The sequence below is a fragment of the Leptonychotes weddellii genome, unplaced genomic scaffold (genome assembly GCF_054177405.1).
Source record: "Leptonychotes weddellii isolate Sample4059 unplaced genomic scaffold, ASM5417740v2 HiC_scaffold_2286, whole genome shotgun sequence".
Taxonomy (NCBI): Eukaryota; Metazoa; Chordata; class Mammalia; order Carnivora; family Phocidae; genus Leptonychotes; species Leptonychotes weddellii.
In genome coordinates this window covers 3,692-13,554 of record NW_027817706.1, presented here as the reverse complement: position 1 = coordinate 13,554, position 9,863 = coordinate 3,692, and the positions used below count along the sequence as shown (strand labels likewise).

Genomic DNA, 9,863 nt, shown 5'->3' with positions numbered 1-9,863 from the left:
AAGAATGTAAAATTCAAGGTATTTTTTTAAATGCTCTATTTTAAATGACTAAAATATCAGTATTTACAAGCCTGTAAAATAGGCTTGGACACCTATGGAAGGACAGAATGCTTGTAAAAAGGGGAGACTCTCCCTCTGTTTGAAGTTTACATATTTGATATTAAATTCTTCCTAGGTCTTTCTGTAACTCTTCTATGGATTCCCCTTAGAGGGGACTCAGAATTGGCAACTCATGAGATTTGGGGTAAATTTCATCTTCACGCTTCCCTTATTTTCTCAGATTTTTTTCTGTGAGCAGTTACTACCCTTTTTTATCAGGAAAAAAATGTCATTATAAGTTGTTAGGAAGACTTGGTTGTTTAGTTTCAAAATCTCTAACTTCATGTATCTTAAATTGAGGTTCACATGTGCCTTAGAGTCTGTGCTGATAGGCCAGGAGGTATAGGAAGCCATTAATTAACAAGACCTATCTTTCTGAAGTGTCAATTTTACTTGAGGGTTTGGGGGGAGATTCTTTTTTTCATGTTAGAATAAATACAGATTAAAAAGTAGATTAAAACTCTTCATGAATTATTAAGATAAGTCAGGAAACCAAAAAAATGTCACCCCATGGCTGGCTTTCATACCTCTTGGGGAACGATTTTACTTGGTTCTTTGATGGAAAAGTTTGAGAAGGGCAGTGCTTTAGTTGTTAGCTTCAGTTAGTAAGGGCAAGGTGCTAAGTACCCCTAGGTTATAGGTTTAGTCTTCATGTGAGCTGTTTTGATTACAACAGTTATAGAGATGACCCTTGGTTATGAGAGGAGGTAGATTAAGTGTGTGTAGGGACATCTGAGTGATGAGTGGATAGAGGTTGGTGGTCATTTTAATCAGTGAGTTGTGTATGTCTTTAGATTTTCCTTCTAAATTTCTATCATGTGGGATATGTTTGACAATGTGGGAATCTGGGATTGTAATTTTATTTGGCTCACATTTTTTCCATTTCTTTGTTTTTAGTGGTGGGGTCATGATCTATATCGACCGAATAGAAGTGGTTAATATGTTGGCCCCTTGTGCAGGTATGGTACCCATATATTTCTGTTTTGTTTTTGTTTTTAAGTAGGCTCCATGCCCAGTGTGGAGCCCCACACAGAGCTTGCTTAAACTCATGACCCTGAGATCAAGACCTGAGCTAAGATCAAGAGTTGGACGTTTAACCGACTGAGCCACCCCGGCACCCCTATTTTGTTGTTTTTTTTTAAGATTTTATTTATTTGCGAGAGAGAGAATGAGAGACAGAGAGCATGAGAGGGAGGAGGGTCAGAGGGAGAAGCAGACTCCCTGCTGAGCAGGGAGCCCGATGTGGGACTTGATCCTGGGACTCCAGGGTCATGACCTGAGCCGAAGGCAGTCGCTTAACCAGCTGAGCCACCCAGGCGCCCTATTTTGTTGTTTTTATAGTTATAATTAGAATAGGGAAACAAAAACAAAAATGAACTCTTAGGACTTAAGATAAAAAGCTTCTGGACTACATCAAAAACTAATGATGTAATGTATGGTGATTAACATAACATCATAAAAAAAAAAAAACCTTCTGGACAGCAAAGGAAACAAATCAACAGAACTAAAAGGCAGCCTATGGAATGGGAGAAGATATTTGCAAATAAAGTATCTGATAAACGGTTAGTATCCAAAATCTGTAAAAACTTATCAAACTCAACAACCAAAAAACAAATAATCCAATTAAGAAATGGGCAGAAGATATGAATAGATACTTTTCCAAGAAGACATCCAGATGGCTAAAGACAGATGAAAAGATACTTAACATCGTTCATCATCAGGGAAATACAAATCAAAACCATGATGAGCTATCACCTCACACCTGTCAGAATAGCTAAAATTAACACAAGAAACAACAGGTGTTGGCAAGGATGTGGAGAAAGGGAACCCTCTTGCACTATTGGTGGGAATGCAAACTGGTGCAGCCACTCTGAAGAACAGTTTGGAGTTTCCTCAGAAAGTTAAAAATAGAACTGCCTTACGATCCAGCAATTGGACTACTAGGTATTTACTCAAAAGATAGGAGAATACAGATTCGAAGGGGTACATGCCCCCTGATGTTTATAGCAGCATTATCAACAATAGCCAAACCATGGGGACGCCTGGGTGCCTCAGTTGGTTAAGTGTCTGCCTTCCGCTCAGGTCATGATCCCAGAGTCCTGGGATGGAGTCCCGCATCAGGCTCCTTGCTCAGCGGGGAGTCTTCTTCTCCCCTTGCCACCCGTTCTCCCTGCTTGTGTGCTCTCTCTCTCTGGCATATAAATAAATACAATCTTTAAAAAAAAAAAAACCAAACTATGGAGAGAGCCCAAGTGTCCATAGACTGATGAATAGATAAAGAAGAGGTAGTGTGTGTGTGTGTGTGTGTGTGTGTGTATTACTCAGTCATCAAAAAGAATGAAATCTTGACATTTGCAACAACATGGATGGAGCTAGAGTGTATTATGCTAAGTGAAATAAGTCAGTCAGAGAAAGATAAGTACTATATGATCTCACTGAGATAAGGAATTTAAGAAAGAAAACAGATGAGCATATGGGAAGGGGAAAAAGAAAAGAAGGAGAGAGGAAAACAAGCCGTAAGAGGCTCTTAAAAATAAAGAACAGACTGAGGGTTGATGGAAGGAGGTAGGTGGGAGATGGGTTAGATGGGGGTGGGTATTAAGGAGGGCACTTTTGATGAGCACTGGGTGTTATATGTAAATGATGAATCACTGAATTGTACTCCAGAAACCAATATTGCATTGTATGTTCACTAACTAAAATTTAAATTAAAAAAAAAAAAAAAGTTGGATGCTTAACTGACTGAGCAACCCAGGGGCCCTTATTCTGTTGTTTTTATAGTTATAATTAGAGTATTTATAACTGGAGAGATTCCTTAAGGAATATAAGAAGGTATTTTTAAGGTTTTATGACTTCATTCATTTCTGATATATATAAAAAAATGATCACTGGAATCTTTTACATTTCTGGGGAATGGTAGCAGAAATAGGTCACAAGTCCTGAACACAGTTGACTTTCTGCAATTTTATGTGTTACTCTTCTCTCATCATAGTTTTTCTAAGTACAAGACAATCACTGATTATTTCTAGAGTTCGTAGAAAGTAGCATTTTATCCAGTCAAGATGAGAGAGCTTTTCCTTTCGTGTTAAAAATCTGTAACTGATCAGTTCCTGGGCCAAACTGATTTATGATCATAGAAAACTCTTTTCTAGTTGAGATTTGCTATAACTTGCAAAGCAATCTGAAAAATCTCAGTGTGGGGAAAACATTTCCTTGGTAAAAAATGAAAATCCACAGAGATGGAGTGGTCTCTGTTCGAATCAAAAACTTAATTAGAAGTTCTGAAGAAAGATTTGCTTTTTTTTAATGTTTGATTTTTTTTCCCAACTTTTTTTTTTATTGTGGCAAAATACACGTAACTTAAAATTTACCATCTTAAGTATTTTTAAGCATACAGTTCAGCGGTATTAAATACATTCACAGGGGTGCCTAGCTGGCTCAGTTGGTAGAGCATGTGACTCTGGCTCTAGGGGTTGTAAATTTGAGCCCCACATTGGGTGTAGAGGTTACTTAAATATAAAATCTTAAAAAAGAAATTCACATTGTTGGCAGCCATTACCACCATCCATCTCCATAACTTTTTTTATCTAGCAAGAATGAAACTGTACCCATTAAACATTAACTCCCCATTTCCCTCTCCCCCCAGCCCCTAGCAACGACCATTCTATCTTCTGTCTCTATGATTTTGTCTACTCTTAAGTACCTTATATAAGTGGAATCAGAGTATTTGTCTTTTTGTGACTGGCTTATTTCACTTAGCATAATGTCCTCAAGGTTCATCCATGTTGTAGCATGTGTTAGAATTTCCTTTTTTTCTGAGGCTAATACTCCATTGTATAAATATACCACATTTTGTTTGGTCATTTATCCATTGATGGAAACTTGGGTTGCTTCCACATTTTAACTATTATGAATAATGCTGCTATGAACATGGGTGTATGTGGGTCTGTTTGGGACCCTGCTTTCATTTGAAAGAGCTGCCATTCTGTCCTTATTAAAATTGACATGCTTAATATGTACAGGATACTGTGTTTGGCAAAAACAATTTAAAAAGGTGAAATTAGACCCTTTTCCTTAAGGGGTTTTTCATTTTACTTCTGAAGACATGATACCAACCTAAATATATATATACGTGTGTGTGTGTATATATATATATATAATTAAAAAATATATATATATATATAGGAATGTAAGTTCATGCTAAATTTCATGGCACTGATACAGGCACAAAAAGCAAAGGATATCAGAGTAGAGAGCAAGCTGTATTACTGCCACGTGAATTTGGATTATATTTTTCTGTGATTATTTTCTTTGTCTTTTTCTCATTTACTTTCCCTGGTTATAAATCAGTGGAATGGATTATGATTGGGAAAATAGATGAAGGGAAGATATTGCTGGTTCCTTGGGTCTGAAGGAAGAAAACAACATGTTTTAATAGGTAGAGCACAGATTCTGGTGTGGTCTAGTATGTGCGCTTAGGAACATTTCTGAAATTCTGTTTGTTTCCTATTATGCAAAATTAGGAAATATTTTTGTGAATATTAAGTTGTAATGTATGTAAATTGCCTGATATAAAACCTGGCCCAGTAAAGGTTCACTTCTTTTCCTTCTAGTTTGGTGTCTTTTTACAGCCTTTATTTATTTATTTATTTATTAAGATTTTATTTATATATTTGTCAGAGATAAATACAAGCAGGGGGAGCAGAGGCAGAGGGAGAAGCAGGCTCCCTGCTGAGCAGGGATCCCAAGGCGGGGCTCCATCCCAGGACCCCGGGATCATGACCTGAGCGGAAGGCAGCCGCTTAACTGACTGAGCCACCCAGGTGTCCCTTTTTATAGCCTTTAAAAACTACCTTTTCGTTGGGCGCCTGGGTGGCTCAGTTGGTTAAGCGACTGCCTTGGGCTCAGGTCATGATCCTGGAGTCCCTGGATCGAGTCCCGCGTTGGGCTCCCTGCTCGGCAGGGAGTCTGCTTCTCCCTCTGACCCTCTCCCCTCTCATGTGCTCTCTCTCTCAAATAAATAAATAAAATCTTTTAAAAAACAAAAACACTACCTTTTCAAAAATGGTCTTTGGCAGCAGTTTCTTTCTTTTATTTCCAGTGTTCAGTTAATTCAGGCCTTCTTTACCTCCTTGCTAAATTTTTGCTTTGCAGTAATTGCCTTATACTTTCCCTGCCTCACAATTCATCTTCACACTGCTGCCACAGTACAAATGCGATGTGTCATGGCCTTGCTTGAACATTTTGACAGTTTATTATTATCTCCACGATAATGTATACTCTCCTTAGTATGGAACTCAAAATTTGCCCATTAGAATTGCAAATGCAGTAATATTTGGAAAATTGAGCACAAGGAACACATCAAGGTTTGTGAGCTGTGTTTCATTTTTCCACTATTTTGTTGTCACTTTTCCTCATGTATATTGTAACTTACATTGGCTGAATTAGAAGATACATGGGTAAAAATGGATTTTACCTTTCCTTCAGTGTTTGATATCGTGAGGAACTACACTGCAGATTATGACAAGACCTTAATCTTCAATAAAATCCACCACGAACTGAACCAGTTTTGTAGTGCCCACACACTTCAAGAAGTTTACATTGAATTGTTTGGTGAGTGTCTTACTCGTTGTAAATTAAATATGTGAATTACCAATTGGAAATCTTAGTCAACTCTATGGACTCTCTAATATTAGTAAACATTATCCTATTTCAGCATTTCTTCTGAATTTATAATAGAGCATTTATCTTTAAAATATTCTTTAAGTTTAAAATTTCTTACGATTAAACTAAGTAAATACTTAAAAGGTATTTTAAGAATGATAATTTTCTGAAATCTATTATATGTAACTTAATAGAGATTGGAAAAAGGTTATTTGCAGGCTATATTCTGTTTTTACTATGATAACTTAGTGAAAATTAGCTTTGTTGCTATTTTAATAGATAATTTGGGGAAATTTAGAAATCTTTCTTAGAGTTTCCCAAGACCCACCTCCATGTCTGATGACTTGCTAGGAAGACTGACAGGACTCAGGATATGTTCTCAGAGCTAAGATACAAAAGGATACAAAGTAAAATCTGGAGGAAGTCAGGCACAAGCTTCCAAGAGTTTTCTCCCAGTGGAGGCATGTGGGATACACTTACTTCACTATTAAAGTGTGACAACACATGTGAAATGTCTGCTAGAGAAGGAAGCTCATTAGAGACTTACTGCCCAGAATTTTTTTTTTTTAGGTCGGGGGCCAAGGGAGCAGTAGAGAGAGAATCTTGAGCAGGCTCCACACCCAGTGCAGAGCCTGATGCGGGGCTCGATCTTAAAACCCTGAGATCATGAACTGAGCCAAAATCAAGAGTCAGACACTTAACCGACTGAGCCACCCACAAGCCCCACTGCCCAGAATTTTTACTGGGGGCTAACATAAAGGCATCCTCTGCCTATAGCACATACCAAAATTCCACACTCCCAGAAGGAAGGCACGTGTTCAGCATAAACCACATTGTTTGTATAAACAGTTTAGGCAGAGTGAGTCATTCTTACCAGTTCTGGGAATAGTGGGAATCCTTTCCAGATCCACGTTCCAGGTGACAGCCAAAGGCCAGCTTGCAAACAGGCCTTTCTAAGGATCACAGCTTCGGGCCTGCTGTGTTAACTCTTTTCTGCACAAATTACTTTTCATTTGTGGTAGAGAAAGCTATTATGACCTATGATAGGATTGTTGCTGTTGGTTGCTTACTTCTCCCCCCAGAATTCTTAGTGAATTTCTTATAGGCAGGCATAGGGATGGTTAATCATTTTAGAGATCTACCGATTCATTCCTCATTGATGATTGACAACTACTAGGTGTATGAGAAAACTACCCTCATTTCTCACATCACCAGTTTTAGTAATGGTGAAAGTACATTGAGGTGGATAGAAAATTCATGAGTTACAAGGTCAAGTGAAGTGATAGCTTTAATGTCCATTCTTGTGTACTTCAAAGACCTTCCTGTGAGCCTCCCCACTCCCTTTTTTAAATTTTTTTTTTTTATTTAAGAGAGAGTGTGTGCAAGAGCGAGGGAGGGGTGGGTGGGGCAGAGAGAGAGAGAGAGAATCCCAAGCAGGCTCCATGCTCAGCACAGAGCCTGCCACGGAGCCAATCTCACAACTCTGAGATATGACCTGAGCCGAAATCAAGAGTTGGTTGCTCAACCGACTGAGCCACCCAGTTGTGCCCCGCCCCCCTTAAATCCAAAATACTAGCAGAGATCCATGGAAATGAAATTTAGTTATTTGGAGATTTGGGTTAAAGACTGACTGAGGGGCACATGGGTGTCTCAGTTGGTTAAGCAGCCAACTCTTGATTTCGACTCAGGTCATGATCTCAGGGTCCTGGGATCAAGCTCTGCTTAAGGCTCCACACACTATGGGGAGTCTGCTTGAGGATTCTTTCTCCCTCCCCGCGCTCATTTGCTTGTATGTGCTCTCTCTCTCTCTCTCAAATAAATCTTAGGAGGACCTGGGTGGCTCAGTCGGTTAAGCGTCTGCCTTCAGCTTAGGTCATGATATCCAGGTCCTGGGATCAAGCCCCGCATCAGGCTCCCTGCTCAGGGGGAGCCTGCTTCTCCCTCTCCCTCTGCCCCTCCGTCCTACTTGTGCTCTCTCCCTAGCTCTATCTCAAATAAATAAATAAAATCTTAAAAAACAAATAAGTAAATGTTTAAAAAAAGACTGAAAATGGGAATTTTGTTTTTATGAGAATCAGGACACATATTCAGTAACCATACTGAATTAAGATATTAAAGACCTAGAATCTCCATTTATTGGATAAACAACCTGTTTTTCATCTTTCTTCCTTAATTTCTTTGACAGTTCTTCACACCTTTTCCCATATAAAAGGAAAACTAAATATGTGTTTTAAATGTATATGTAATAATTTATATATTTATAATAATATAATTAGTTTTTTTCCATATATATATGAAGTGGTTTAAGCTCTATAGAGTAGTACCATGGAAACTTTAGGTCTAGTAATGATTGGGTTTTTTCCAATATTAATACAATGAAAAAAAATTTTTTTTTTTTGAGTATCATGAGAGCTGTTGTTCTTGGCCTCAAAAACAGATCAAATAGATGAAAACCTGAAGCAAGCTCTCCAGAAAGATTTAAACGTCATGGCCCCAGGCCTCACCATACAGGTAAGCCCTTTTCCTAGGGAAATTCTCTAGGAATTTTGAGAATTTTGAATTTAAGTGTTCTCTCATTGGACATTGTTTATTCAGCAGTTATTTAATTGAAATGCTATGGGATTTTATAGAATAGCTTTCTCAATTTGACTTTAGGTCTCTGCCAAAATAAAATATTCTTGTAGCTTGCCCTGGGTGGCATTTTCTTCTGATAAGCAGATAAGCTGAGACTCTTATAAGGAAATGAAATCCATGTACTGCTAATTGTGAGGCATTATTAAGATACAGTAATGGTTATAAATCATTTGTGTAAGTGTAAGGCTTTAGTCTCAGTAAGATTATGAACAAGGATTTCAAGTATAAGATTTGAACAATAATTCTCGCAAAATAGATGTCACATATGATTAATTGACAGACGAACTGATTGGATGATTATTGCTGTAAGTCTTTAGAGTTCAGGAACATTTCAAGAGAGTCTGCCTGGAAATGACTGTAATTGAATTGGGATTTTAGGTGGGTCTGTTTCAAATGGATAGAATGGCCTGAATAAAAGTAAGGTAGCAGACGAATTTGGTGGTGGTGATGGTGGTGGCGGTGGCAGCAGCATTGGGAGATAGAATGGTGAGGGGTTGTGGGCCGGCTTTTTTGGGTCAGTGTTTTTTCAGATGGGGTTGAAATACATGAGTGATTCTAAAATCAACGTTAGTGGATCATGACAGCATTTTAAATAAAATAAAATGAATAAGAAAACAAATCAGAGCGCATGACATGTACTAAATTTAAGTATCGTTCTGTAAAACTTCTGTTTTCTCTAAGTGTGGTGTAGATGTTTATATTGGGTGTCAACGTAAAATGCATGTCTTACAGTGGTCATGGTCAGTAACGTTTAAAAGCTATGGCTGTAGGTCTGGATTACCTGAGAAGTGGTAATACGGCTTCTCTAGTGCCCTTTCTTAGAGTTTCTAGGAGATCAGTTGTGGTAACAAATGTTATTGCAGCTAAAGAGAAAACTTTATTTGGTGTCACGTGTCTCAAGTGTTGCACTGTTGAGAGTGTGCATTCACTGTAAGTGACCACGTGTGATCTCATAAACAGGACTGGAAAGATGGTGAGGGTTTTCCCTGTCCTTATTCGTGCCATGCCATTATCTCTGACTGGTGCCTGAGGGGAAACTGCCAAAGTTAAGGAGTCCTTGGAAAAGTCCAGCGCTAACTTTGTAAAATCTGCCTGGTTGTCCATTCAGTGCTGGCTAGCGTTGTTGTCAATTTTAAAGATAATAAATGTGGGGCGCCTGGGTGGCTCAGTCATTAAGTGTCTGCCTTTGGCTCAGGTCATGATCCCAGGGTCCTGGGATCGTGCCCCACATCGGGCTCCCTGCTCAGCAGGAAGTCTGCTTCTCCCTCTCCCACTCCCCCTACTTGTGTTCCCTCTCTTGCTGTGTCTCTCTGTCAAATAAATAAATAAAATCTTAAAAAAAAAAAAAGATAATAAATGTGAATGTCACAGATTCTTAGATTCTGCTCACGTTATTACTTGGGAGACGTAGCTCATTCTTAACAGCTGCCTACAATTCTTTGCCTTATATTACACAATCATCTCTC

General features: G+C 38.5%; 1 long non-coding RNA gene across 1 annotated transcript; it reads left to right on the top strand.

Moving 5' to 3' along the window:
• Window positions 1-548: 548 nt before the first annotated feature.
• LOC145718821 (uncharacterized) lies at window positions 549-9,579 on the top strand. The gene is made up of 3 exons (XR_014142031.1): window positions 549-1,058; window positions 5,587-5,712; window positions 8,201-9,579. It is a non-coding gene; the product is annotated as an uncharacterized LOC145718821 (long non-coding RNA).
• The last annotated feature ends 284 nt before the right edge of the window (window positions 9,580-9,863 follow it).